This window comes from Coturnix japonica, chromosome 3, assembly GCF_001577835.2.
Source record: "Coturnix japonica isolate 7356 chromosome 3, Coturnix japonica 2.1, whole genome shotgun sequence".
Taxonomy (NCBI): Eukaryota; Metazoa; Chordata; class Aves; order Galliformes; family Phasianidae; genus Coturnix; species Coturnix japonica.
In genome coordinates this window covers 58,164,964-58,179,479 of record NC_029518.1, presented here as the reverse complement: position 1 = coordinate 58,179,479, position 14,516 = coordinate 58,164,964, and the positions used below count along the sequence as shown (strand labels likewise).

Genomic DNA, 14,516 nt, shown 5'->3' with positions numbered 1-14,516 from the left:
GGCAAGTGAAGTGATCCAACATTTAATAAGTTTACCCAGTAAGGTTAGGTGAAGTACAGACTCCCTCGTTACAGTAGCCTCTCTGCCTCTCACCAGCATAGTGAAAAAGCTTTGTGGCACTTATGAAATTAGAACTTTAATTCTTTCTTTCAAATGTACTCTCAAGCCCTTTGAAGTCCCCTCTTCTATGGACTTTGCAAACCAACCTTGTGATGGCATCTTGGTTGTTGCAAACTATAACCACAAAGTTATTTATCGGAGAAAAAGATGCATGAGAAAAAGCTTTGTTGGCAGTCTTTCCTACTCAGAGGTCACTGTGATGTTTGTGGCCTTTTGTTGGGTTAGGGTTGCTGAAAGGAAGCTGGCCGTGAGCATACTCAACCCAAAATGCCCCTGTATACAAGCCATGAGCACTAGTTGTACAAAGTAATCAATAATACAAAGGAAAAGAGAACGTAAGTGTCTTTCCATATAAACTGCTGAACTCTCAGAACCTCCCTGAATCCCTGGGAACAGTAGAGCTTGGTACTTCAGCTAGAAATATGAGGCTAGAATAAAAGAATGACATTTTGATTGTGGGAGCTGAAACATTGCAGACACTGGACAGAAACAGCCATGTACTGTAGGTTTTACATGCTACAAAGCAAAACTCAGCATTTCAAACTAGTCATAAGGGTGGCTCTGTAAGGAAAAAGATCTTGCTTCTTGTTCTTTGCTTCTTACCCTAAGGACAGTGATTAAGTCTCTAAGATGATTAGTGGTTTTCTCCCATATGGTCATAAAGTATTTGGAGATGGTGTAATATGAGTCACTTTGCTACTATAATACCAGTTAGATCAGCTCCAAAAAAATATGCCATGACTTTTCCTTTCTGCTGTTATTTCTGCTCCCTCATCTGAATTACTCAGTCTGGAGGTAGTTCTTTGTCCCTCCTTCCTCTCTTACCAGGCTTAGCCCTGTAGCTACCTCTTCTCTTCTGAACCAGTTGTTCTTTGTTTGAAAGCACACATCAGGAAATGTTTACTTCTGTTTTTTGTCCAACCTTTCCCCTGCATTCTGTATCAAATGACATGCTAACATGTTAGACCAGGTATTATTCATCTGATAGAGTAGAGCAAAAAGGATTAAGATGTTGTGTGCATCAATCTCTTGGTCCTACCAGAGGGTAAAGTCGCCAGAGTAAATTTTCTTCAAATACTTTCGGTTTGGTTAAAAATGTAAAATTATATGGAAGTGAGACAGAGTATCTTAAGAATTTGGATATAATAGTGGTCAATAGCAGAATTAGTTTAACAAAACAAACTTGTTTTCACATAAAGTCCATAAGCTACTTAGGGATGGTTTTGACACTTAGACACTAAATATGTTCCTCTTACAAATCTTTACTTGTTGAGCATTAAAAGCTAGAGTTGTTGACTATTTTCTAATTCTTCTGTAATTTTACTGGATCAGGCCAACAGCTAGACATAAAAACTCATAATACGAGTATGAGAATTTTAATGAATTTGTGAACGTTGAAGATACCTCAGTCTGCTGCACTTTGTGAAATGTTGTTTCTTGCATCATATAACTTTAGTACCTCACCTTATTAGACACCATTTGATTGAAAGAGCAAAGTAGTTCCTGATGAACATCATTCATCTTTCTGTCTAGCCACAGTATCAGTACTTTGATAGGTGTGCTATGTTCTCCTGTGATCTGCTTCCAGGGAAGTATCTTCTTATGTAAACTATTTGAACACTTCTGAAAGATTTTCATCATACGTCAGAACTCTAAGGGAAATGCTAGCAGGAGATGTGAGGCTAAATAAAATATTGTCAGGCTTTAGTTTTTAGATGCCTGTGTGACAATTAAGCTGGTGAATAATCTTTTCTATACAGCAACAACTACATCTGTGACTGTGACAACAGTTGGCTCTTGGGCATCTAATCACAGCAAACAGTTATTTTCTGTTTTATGTATAAACATTTTTCTCTAAATAAATTTTTATGAAAATTGAACATACATATATATATTTAATACAGAATGGAATTTTATTATTGTTGTTTGAGACAGAACAATAGTTTAGAACCTGTAATAAGTTTCAGGAGGGAAATGAATTAAAATTCAAATAATGCATTGTTTAAAAAACAAAACAAAACCCAACAAAACAAACTTGGCTGTGAGTAGTCTCAACAGTTAAGACAGTTAAATTCTCCGTGAGGAGAAATTGCACTCATGGTAATGGAAGGACTGCAGCTGACTTCAGAGGCCTTTGGGTCATTCCAAATCAGAGCCACAACAGCAAAAGGAGAGTAGGCATGATGGTGGTCCCTTCAAGTAGGACCTCAGGATACAAAGAGTGGTAACATATTTTGGCCAGACTGGGGATAGTGAAATATACAGATTTCAGTTTTGGCTTCTGGTTCCTCAGAAGTAAGGTCATCTCTGTTTCTGGTCCAAATTTTGTAAACACAAATCATCAGAGAGACAGTTGATTTGAGGGGCTGCTTCTTTTGGGTCTTGTCTAGGTTTAGTCTCTAACGGATGACCAGAGAATGTTTTTTTGTTTGTTTGTTTTGTTGTTTTTGTTTTGTTTTGTTGTTGTTGTTGTTTGTCCTGTCTCGTTACATATTTCCTCGCAAGTTGAAGAACTTTGCTTCACTGGAATATACTTGGCTATTCCAGGTAGTCTGACTCTAATCTGACACTAATGCTAAATGATGAAATACTGTCAGGGACCGGGAGATTCCGGCATAACATTTTCTTCTCTGTGAAACTTGCTCCCTCTGGTGGTTTAGCAGGGACAGTGTTTGGAGAAAAGGAGGGCTCATGGGGAAAATTATGTGTACAGGTTTATAATCATATCAAGGTAATGATGCTTTTTTTTTTTTTTTTTTTCTTTATGAAATTCGTAAATTTATAGTAAAATCCTATGATAAAATAAAATTATCACAGAAACACTCGGATGTCATTGCAATGAATATGAAGAGCAATGCATATACTTCCCACATGGCACCAAGCCCTTCTAGAAGTCAGTCTCATCTTCCTTTTAAGTAATCCTTCTATTCATTATATTATTATATTGTATTTACAAGACTTCTGCTTACTGAATTGAAATATATATATATATGAGGACTGCTCTGAACATAGTTCAGAGACTGCTGACCTTCAGTGTCAGAGGCCTGTGTTGGCGATATACCAAGAGAGGTTGAACCTTTCCTCCAATATTCCATTATGTTCCATTACACTGACAATCATTGACACTTACCAAACATTTATGGAGACCAAACAATGAAGGTGAGCACAGTGAGGCAGTGGATGATGCATTTCAGCAGAGGTGATAGTGGCAGTGGGTCATCTTCACTGGTGCAGATGTTTAATAGCCATCATGCAGGCTCTTCTTCATCACTGGCAAAAAGGAACAGCTAATGGTGTTGACTATGTTGAAAACAGTATTATGTAGCTGAGAATTTACTCTATCAAATAGTGCTGTGTTATTTGTAGCTGTTGTTGTTTCTGTGGAACAAAACAGAAGGCATTACTTTCAGAGTAAAATGCTTGTTTCTCATATAGCAGTTCATTTAGACTATTGCATACACTAAATATTATGTAATTGAGATCTGAAAGATGTCCTTACTGACAACACTATTGTTGTAAAACCAAGTTGAAATTTCTCTCTAACTTTGCATTTTTGGCATATTATATAACGTGATTATACATACATAAAATGTATGGAAAAATAAAATCTTGCTTCAGTTTATCAATGCAAGACATGTTATGGACCAGTTCTTTCTTAATACACAAGAAGCTGATATTTCATATTTTGACATTTTGGAGGTACAAAACATTCTCTACCCTAAACATGGCAGAAGGCATTGAATAAGTTAATTTTATTTTCTGATCATGAGCTGTACTGAAGGAGTGCTACAGTGTCAGAATTTGGGATGTGAGCTTACAGCTAAAATAAAGTTGACTCTGGAACACATGAGACACATTGTATAGACAAACTTTGTATGTACCAATTAAAATGTTTCTTGCATGCCCAAGACTGTAACTCAGTCAAACACCCTGCTTATTGTGCTGTGGGGAAATACTGTAACCTCTTTGGCTTAGTTCTCTGCACTTCATGATTCCAGAGTGCTTTTCCCAGTCTTGGAGTCCTGCAATCATCTCTGTATCCATCTTGTTTTGTTTTGTTTTGCAAAGGGCATTTAAAGAAGCTGGCAAGAAAGGGTTTAAACTTCCCAGATGGGCACTGTGAAAGGTGTTTTTGATTGGCATTTTATATGAGGCATGTTTCTGGACTTGCAAATGGTGTTGGAAGTTACTGCCTGTCAGTTGAGATGAAGTGACTGATTCTGTATGTGCACGTTCCCACTGTGAAATAAAACATTAGCCTAAACAAGGAAGGAAAGAAAGCAGATGTGCAGGTATAAGTTTGCAGCTGCCAGATGGCAACTGCTGAGATTGGCTCATTTGATTACTTGCAACAACCTTAGAAAGTAAAATGAAGGCAGAAGTAGGAACAAAAGCAGCTTGTGTCTATTGAACAAGTGAAATTTCAGTAACTGATGCTCAGGCTCTCTTATAATATCCAGCAGGATAAAATACTTCAGGACTCTTATCCCACTGAAGTCAGTACAGATTTTGCAATGGCAATATAAACAAATACTTAAAAAGCATGCTTCTATCAATCTATGAAATATATTCTAGTAGAGTACTGTCAACTGTGTTCAAGTATCAATGGATATACAGCTATCAAAGTCTATGTAGCTTGAAAGTATGTAACCTTGAAAGAGGTTACTCAGCCTACTTGATGATGGGTTTTTATATAGCAGTTCTCCTCTTTTTTTGTGCAAGAAAGCAACTATACAAAACGGATAAACAAAGGACTTCTATTAACTAAGTAATTGTGGAGAATTAATCAAGAAAGAGGACAAAGTTAAATAAAAATACCAAAAAAATATAAAGTGCATCTGTATGGGAACTGCTGAGTTGCAGCCTGAACCACTGATAGATCACCTGGGGAAAGGACTGGGTCAGCTCTGGGAGCACAGGTGAAGGCAATCACCTTTTGCTATCACTTGGCTGTGTAACCATGGGAAGAGTATGAAGGCAAAAACAGAAATCCAAAGACAATTTTATACATATTCCTATACGTTTTCAGTGCAGGAAAATACAAGTGTATGCCTGTACATCACAAAAATACATTTCTATAAAAATGATACTGCAGATTACATATTTACAAGCAACTGTACGATCACAATTTACATACCCAACTTTGGCAACTGAATATTTCATACTGCTGAAGAATCACACAACTTGCTCGATGATTTTCACAGAATCATGGAATGGCTGAGACTAGAAGGGACCTTTTTTTGTTGTTTTTTTCCTCACCAAGGAAGTGTTTTTCTGAGAGTGCAGCAGGATGGGGAGCAAATTGTGGCAGGGCTGCTGGTGAAGGCCCACAGCAGCTCCCTCTGCAGTTCACTTGCAAGGAGCACAGCAGGAGGATGTCTACCTCTGTAGTGAGTGGTGTGCCATGGCATGGCAGTACAGTAGCTGAGCTTTAAGGCACTGTCACCATGCACTGAAGGTGAGATCAAGTAGCTGTAGTCTACTGGTCAGGGGACACCATATGTTTCTTGGTGCTTTTAAAGCTCTCCAACTAATATGCATATTTTCAAAATAATGTTAGTTCACATCTTTGTAATTGAAGTTTGTAGATGTAAGCAGTTTAGGATTGCTGGCTTGTAAGAGAGAATCTCTTCCAGGAATAAAATGTGTTTTGCATGCTGTTGTTGAAGCAAATGAATCACAAGCAAATTCACTTGTGAAGTAAATAAAGACACGGATTTTCAGTTGATAACAAGTCTGTATATGACTTAAAGAGACCTGAGAGATTAAGCTCTGTAAAGTTTGCATTAACAGTAGCAGCAGCAGCATTTCAACTGTAATGCAAGAGAAATTCTGTAGTAACTTTGCATATTTTTATCAAGAATATAGCTTGCTTTACATTTTCAGGCTTTCCTGCTATTAGCTGCAAAAATTCCATACAGATATGGCCCCAGGAAGCCAGGAATTCTCACTTGCTAGAGTCTGTTGATGGCCTGAAATAACGAAGAAGTCTGTCCAGATACATATGATCTATCTCAAGTGCGTTACCATTAGCTTCTTGCAAGAAGTCTCTTTTAAAGCCAGAGTGCCCTCGGGGACACATCCACATGTATCTTCCAGAAGTTTGAATTTCAGTATCCTAGTTGGAAATGTAGCTGCTTTAATGTGTATTTCTTGATAGTTGCATGCTGGATTGCTGTTCACTTGAATTACTCATGCTAGTATCTCTTCAGCTTCTTCATAGGAACAAAATCTGAATAAAAAAAACGTGATACTTCTTACAAGTATATGGCAGCAGAGCTTGCCATGCAAGTGCATTATTTCGCATTAGCAATTCATTTCCAGTCAAAATAACAGAAAAGGAAAGATTAAATGTTGCAAGCATCCTTCTTCAGGCATTTATGGGGCGCAAGTTCACATGATTGCTTTTTTGACAGGTTTAGATTGTAATTGTGGTCTGAGATTTCCAGTGGATGAGCCTGAAATAGAGAACCAAATACTAATTCCAGGTTTAATGACTAGGATGCCCGCATGCAGAGGTATTGTAAAGTTTGAGTCTGTGTTGCTATATGAGGTGGCGAGGGTCAGATAAGTGAGATTAAAGCACAAAAACAAAATCATGTCAGCACCAGGGTTCAGCAGACTGGAACCATGTTCCAGCAAGGCAGAGACAGTGCTTCTGCCTGGCTTGCAAAATAGGCTTGTGCACAGTAAGCAACTGCCAGTTTGTGTTATTCCTTTTTCTTTTCTTTTCTTTTTTAAGGGTATGTATGTCATCCTGTTGTAAAATGGGGGAAAATCTGGAATCCTAGAGAAACTTAGGAGCTTAAAAAATAAGGTTCTTTCACAATTCTGCTTACAGAAATCCTTTTGCTCCTCATGCTCATTCTTGGAATTAATTTGAACTAGCCACTGCTCACTGGGGACCTATTTTATATTAAGTGATATTTACAAGTTTACTTTTAATATTTTGGCCCTTGTTTAGATAACGTTGAAAAAGAAAATTCAAACTAGGAGAAAAAAGAATGCAGCATTGCCAGTGGAACACATGGAAGTTTTTTCTTAACTTTTAAATATAGATTTCCCCTAGGCTCTAACCTCGAAAATGCTTGTAGAGAGACTTGGGCTTTCTGACAGTGATTTTAGGTATAGTTGTGTGGCCCCTTATTTTGTGTATAGTTTTCACCAAACTGAATTATCTTATTAACAGCAAGAAGTCAGAAGCTATATTGCTGCTACTTGCTGCATTCATTCTCTTCACCAATCTACAAGCAAACTTTGTTTCTGACATAATTCTATGCATCATTATCCATAGGTGAGGTGGTTAAATATGATCTATAGCCCCATGCATTAAATAACAAGGGGAGAACAGGCTGCAAACTCATCTTTAATACGTAATCACATTACTTTAAGTAACTCTAGAAGTTATCTTGCTTTTGCCTCACCACTGCTAAAGGGATGCTAAACTCTCCCTGACAGGTAGTTTTCCAGACTCTTTTTAAAGACCTATACTTATGAATATCATAGAACCTTTGACACAACTTTTCCAGTGTGTGTCAATACCCTTAAAATTAAAACATTTCTTATCTTGCCTTTGGAGGCATAAGCTCAATGCTTCTTGACTCATTTACTTTGGTCTCAGGGGACAGATTGTTCCCTTTTTCTTTTTTACTTCTCCAAGCGGCTTTTTACATGCTCGAAGACTGGCACTATTTCTTGTTCAGCTTTACCTTTAAGCTGATAAATCATCCAGTCTTTTCCAGATGTCTAGGAGACAAGCTTTCCGCATGCATGTGCTGCCCGTTGAGGATCGTTGCCTGTCTCAGTCATTCTGACCACAGAGGGGCTGCCTTACATCTAGGGAAGGTGGAAGCCATCCAGCAGCCCTCCTGCGCCCCTGGGCCGGGTGAGTTCCTGGTGGGCAGTGTCCTCTATCGCTAGATGGCATCAGCTGCACACTGGACCTGAGAAATAGCACCTGAAGAGAGTTTTCAAGTCAGGGAAGCTGGTCGGTCTCTCCAGTAGCATATGGATTAACTGTTTGCATGGTAAACAATTACGTACAGAAATAGGTTTTTCTTCCTGCCGCTGTGCAAGCTTCTTAGAGACTATAAACTACTACTGCTTCCAGTAAAAATATTTATGAGAAATTTAACTCCATTCTTACTGTAATAAGTGCCTCAGAGTACCTGTCTGTTCCTCTCTGGAGCCCTTTTCATTTGAGATCTATGGAAAAGAGTAACCTGTAATGTCTTGTTGGTAGAGTAGGACTTCTAGTTTGTTTATATTGGTCAGCAACCTGTGCTCTTATTATAAAATTTATATGGTGTGTACTTTATTTCTTTATTATGAATTTCAATTGAACGTCAGTTTTAGCAGCATTTTTCAGCCAAGCCAGTGCACTCAAGAAGGCCTCATCAGCTGTATAAATAAAAATGTACTCTATATCTGACTTCCTGTCAAGTTAGGTGCCAGCATTTATTTCTGACCACAGCAGCATCCATTTCCCACCTTCTTCTCTGTATTCTCCTGCACTAGTCTGTTGAACTAAACTAAATAATTTCTTCCTTCTGTCCTGAATTGTTTTGTTGTTTTTTTGGTTTTTGTTTTTTTTAGCTAGGGAAATGTATTTTAACAGTGTGTCTGTTGACCCAAGATATACTCTTAATAGGCATTCAAAACAGTACCAGCCTTTCTATCAGCCCAAGAGTAACAGCAGCCGCTCTTGGTTTCCTTCAGAGAATTTCTAAATATTCAACCTCCTTTTAGTTTGGAGCCTATCTTCAGATCCCAGAGCATTTAAATTTTTGCAGTAAGCTTCTCATAAGCCAGAGGAGTAGAAAACAAGTAATAGAGGAAATGACTATGAGATGTTTGAAGAGATGGCATTTTGTGCGAGTTCTTCTGAAGTGTTGTGCTCAGTATATTAAATATTTATATAGCCCTACAGTCACTGTTAATCCAAACAGTTGTGTTTTCTCTAGCCTTATAGTTACTTTTTCAAAATTTATCAAGGTGAACATATGGACTTGTCACCACTGGAAAATGTTATTTACTGAAATAATAAACTATTTTAGCAATTATATTTGTGTGCCTGACCAGAGCTGGGTGTTGCTAAAAAATACTGAGAAAATTGATATTATGTGAGCTGTAAACATTTGCTTTTGCAGCTACACAGGTAAACAAGGCACATGAAGAATCAGACTATCAGATCATCTTGTATTTCCACTGGTAAAATGCAGTTTGTTCAAAACTGAAGTGTTACATCTGATGAATACATTTTGCAATCTTGAAAATCATTATTTTTCTGTGAACATCAGAGGAAAAGTTTTCTAGTTAATTTCACATGATATGCAGATAGAGGTTTCTGGAAATATATTACTACAACTTATCATTTTTCATCCTGGTCTATTTTTTTTTTTGTCTTCCTGTTTCCTGGATCCTCCCTTCTGTCTGATATGTCTTTTTTTTTTTTTTTTTTTTTTCACATCTGTCTTCTGGGGGAAAGAGAAGGATGATTTATTGCTTCCTGCTGTTCTCTGTTCCTGATACCTGCCTGAGGCAAAGCCTCCAGAATGTAATATTTTTACCCCATCATCCCTGCTTTGCACTTCTCCTTTATTATCTTGCTTTATGCTAACACTTCTTTCTCTCTGGCTCTCATTTTGCTTCTACTACTCCTCCTACTCCATCTTAAAGGAAAGGAGATGAAGATGAGTTGGCTAATGCAAATTTAGCCATTATCCTCTTTTTGCTGTACTTCTTTTCATTAGCAGGAAAGTAAATTATCTTGTGAATTATTTTGTAATGATGGTAGTTTTCTTGTGTATCTGTTGAGTGTTCATCTTAGATGCTGGAAATGTTTCAATGGGAAAAGAAGCCAACATCAATAGTGAAAGAACGGTCTTTGTGTTCACTCTAAAATCTTGAAGTGCCTTAAGACACTGGAAAAGCAATACACAATATAGTGGAAAGCAGTATACAGTGAACATAGTTGTCTGCATCATCATCATTTACATATAGTAAGACTTCACTTCAACTCCTTCCTGTTTATGAAATAAATGTACAAGCCTGCATTCAGACTAAAATTAGGAAAGAGATATAAATCCTTACTTGTTTCAGGGTTGCAGAGAATCTAGCTATGGATATTGATAGCTAAGATATCAAGTTGCCTTTGAATTTAAAACAGAGTAAAATCACATGCCAAATACTACTTTCTTTGTAAGAATGGTTAGTTATAAAGCCAGTAAATACAAGCTACAAATTGGCAGCAGGAAGTTTATTTTTCTTGGCTGAATTCTAAGGATTTTTTTCAGCCTCATACCTCTCTACTTAGCTAAACCATACAAATAGTGGTTAAATTCTTTTATATTCAATCAAGTAGCTGCCCCTTAGAATTAGTAACAATCCTGAAAAATGTACTGTATTTCTGTTATAGTTCTGGAATGAGACGTTGCCAGAAATGTACCTTCTCAACAGTTTGTGTTTGTTTGTTTTTTAATATATATAACCAAATAACAGTTAAGAGATGAAAACTGCATTGTCCCAGTAATGCAAATTACAGACTTTGAGCCCAAAGGACTCTAGAACCAGTGGGGTGTAAACTGACCCTGCCAAAGGAAAGTGCTGTAGTGAAGAGCACAAAAGAAAGTAAGAACTGTGTCTCCCCATGTTAATGTATTGCATTGGAACATCAAATAGTACATTTGAATATCATAATTTTGTGACTGTATTAGAGGAGGCTGATTGGATTAAAGCCTGGACTGTTGTCTGTGCTGAAGGACTTCTGCCAGTCCGTGCAAGCACTGTGCAAGCTCTTTCTGAGTTTGGTCTGAGAGATTCACATTTCAGGTATATACAACTCCCATCACAGCTGTATTATAAGCAGTTAATTTCCATGGCAAGAAGTGCAAGGGACATCTTGATCTATCATCATGATCAGATTAGACAAGAAAAAACGGACCTCAAACTAGATGCTAAAGGAACTTCTGATAATTTATGCAGAGGAAATTATATTACTTAGAAAACGTGACATGAAGTAGATCTGATAAGAAGGTCTGAAGCAGTTTCTGGCAGCATCTTATTATGTGGCAGTTCTAGACAACCTTTTAATTGGTTATGTTTCTATCTTCTGCTTAAAATGGAAACATTTTCTGGAAAGAAAAAAATTAATGAATTGTGAAGACAATTACTATTTTTGAAAGGGTATTTGGAGGGTGATTATTTAGCCCTGCGGAGGTTAATTGCCAATGCATTATCCTAGGCTGTATTTCAGAGAATTCACAAAGCTGATTAGAAACAAGAATGCAATATGAAAAATTGCATTTGTTCCCTGGCAATGCAGAACAACAGCAAGAAATGACAAAGTTGTGCATACAATACATAGAAGTTTGCTTTCTGCTCCATATTTTTGGAATAAGTTCTTCTATTAAGTTATATGGGGGTAAATATGTTGATTAAGTTGATAATTAACAACTTGTTAATTATTAATTAAAATTAAAATTATCCTCTTGTTTCCACTACATATAGACATTTGAGGTAGAAGTTGTTTTCCTTTCACTAACTTGTGCATGCATATTAATACATGTCAGTATCCATAAAGCCACATGTCCAGGGATATCTATAAAATGGATAAAATTGTGGAGACTTTATTTTAAGCAGTGTGCAGGTAGCAAGAGGTCAGATGTAGATCTGGTGGTCACCATTAGTCCTCCATTATGACAGTGAACTTGAGGGCCACCAAAGCTTCTCTAAAGGGGGCTCATAGTTCCATTTTAAAGGAGTTTTGAAACTTGGATGCTCCATGAGAGTTACTGCAGAGTTGACACATTACTAGACAAACAGTTCTTGAGAAATAAGTAATTACTTTTCTACTTCTCAGGAAGAGAGTTGCATGACAGTAGCAGAAAACCATTTATTACCATTAGCTTCCTTTCTCCTCTCCTGTATTAACACTGATTAAAAAAAAAAATAAATCCAATTGCTTACTCTGTTCAGCATAACTTTATTATTATTTTATGCTTTTAAGTTTTTTCTAAGGAAAAATAAAGTACAGTGTGTGGTATAGTGATTAGAAGTACATGGGGGGAAAAAATGCTTCATTTCTCACCACTGAATAATTTCATTTGACTGTGACAGCTTAACATTCCTCCATTACATAGTTAAATTTTCTCAGCTCTACCAGCAAGGTGTCTCTGGCTCTGCTGTCTTCCTCATCACTTGCCCTTGGCCTGAGATAATGAACAAGATTTTCAGGGTTTATTTTATCTGGATTTCAATAAAATCTTGCAAGCTTTTGTGATTAAACTTCTCTATTAGGAGTATATATGCAAGTAACATGTTTTCACCAGATTCAATACTATGTTAGGAATTAAGTTAAATCTACTTTTTCTGCACCATGTTTGCCTAATTACAGTAGAGTGTGTGTTAATGAGGGTTATTCCAAGGTATCACTGCCTGATAACAGCAAGCAGCCCAGAGGCAAATTCCAGATCCCAGTGTTGAGAACTGATTTATTGCCTGTCTGCAATTAACAACTGGGCTTAAGGGTCTGGACAGAAAAGTAAAATAAGACTCTCTTTCAGCTCATATGTTGAATCTAGCCTTGATGACCTTTTCCACTTAAGGTGAAACTAAAAGATGAGGTAGCACAGATTTATTATGCCGCAAATACTTCACAGTGTACGGAGAAAGAGGACAGTGATGCTTAAATTTACTCAAAGGCCTTACATTAGTTACACTTCAAAGAATGAGAGGGAGACATTTGGTAGGGAAACTTTCCTCAGTGTTAAACAAACAAACAAACAAACAAAAAACTGCATATTTAAATGAACTTTACCATCTTTCCCTGATTATTTGAACCTGTAGGAGCTAGTGACAAAACTGCTTTATTTGTGTCTCCATTCATTCTTGTGTAATATGTATTTTCTCGGGGGAGGGGAGGAAAGGAAAGAAAGACGAAAACTTAGCATAGTTCATAAAATACAGCTATTAATGATAATTCTGAAAAGGAAAAGCATGTTCTGCTACTAAAAACTTTGTTGCTGATCCCAAATAGTATTCATGCTCCAGGAAAGGGGGTAAAAACATTTTCCACAGGAAACCTTCCTTGGTAGATCTGCTTTGTTTAATCAAAAAAGCCAATGCTCTTGGCTAGATCTCAAGACAAACATTGTGGTATCCCATGGAGCTAGCTGCAGGAACATGCTTATATTCCCCTAGTGAAGGCTGTTACGTCTTGACCTAAATACTATGGAGTAAAATAGTAACCTGGTTAGAAGCTGATAGATTTTGTTTGAGGAGTTTTCCTGAGGTGTAGCAGTCTGCTCTGTAGCTTTTAGAAGGGCATCTGTCAAATCACAGTACAGAGCAAGACATTTTTGTCTCCTGTCTAGCTGCAGTGATGACATTCAATTTGGAACTTCTTATGGGAGACTTTTCTCCTACCATCTGTAGATGCTTGAATATGTTAACTCACACAATATCATTATGTTTAGTACCCAGTACACATCTTTCAGTCTTTCTTTGATACTACTGTTTCAACTGTACATATTCTCTTTCATTAAGTAGCTAGAGTTCAAGTGGTATAAAAATTATTTTTTCTTACTTGAAAACAGCATTATTCACATACCAGAAAGCTAAGTAATGTCTGGGATTTATTAAATCATTCAGCAAAGTTGACCACAGACAGTTGCATATAGAACAAATGCTGGAAGAAAAGTAATCTCATGTTGGCAATGTTCATAATACTATAACACACACAGACAGAAGACCAAATACTTGATGTTATTTCTGTTTATGCACTGCTATTTATTTCCTTTTAGACCTTTACTAGCTTGACATTTTTAGTCAATAGATAGAGAGCTTGATCAGAAAGGAAGTAGGTAAGCTTAAGTCATAGAGACAATGTAAAAAAGTAAACTTCCATATAATGTTGACATCTTGGTACAGTGGTTATGGGTTATACCAAGGTATATCTTTATTTACTTGATAAGATATTAATGAATAGATAAATTTTAATGCTAACTTTGTTATTCCATACTTTTTAAAATCTTGTATTTCAAGTGTATTTACAAAGTTCTGTTGCTGTGGGGTTCAGCTAAGACAGCATTACTGATGTTGGAAGTTTGGTTGTTTTTCTTATCTTTGTATCTGTTCCTAGTATTCCACATACTTGTGAGCTTTGCCACCTTATTCAATCAGCTCTTCTCACATAAAATGCTAGTTGTGAAACGGCAGAAACATTAACATGAGCGTTATTCATCAGACAATACTAACATAAGACATAAGTAACTGAACAATATTCTTGAGAATTTCATACTCATGATTTTTCTAAACATTAAACTCATTTTTAAGTCACAAACAGTATCCAAAGTTTGAGCAAAGGCAATGGAAGTCATTATTTGTTGTGTAAGACT

General features: G+C 36.8%; 1 protein-coding gene across 2 annotated transcripts in view; it reads left to right on the top strand.

Moving 5' to 3' along the window:
• The window catches only part of NT5DC1 (5'-nucleotidase domain containing 1), a 107,945-nt gene that overhangs the window by 53,386 nt on the left and 40,043 nt on the right, over window positions 1–14,516 (top strand). The window lies entirely within an intron of this gene.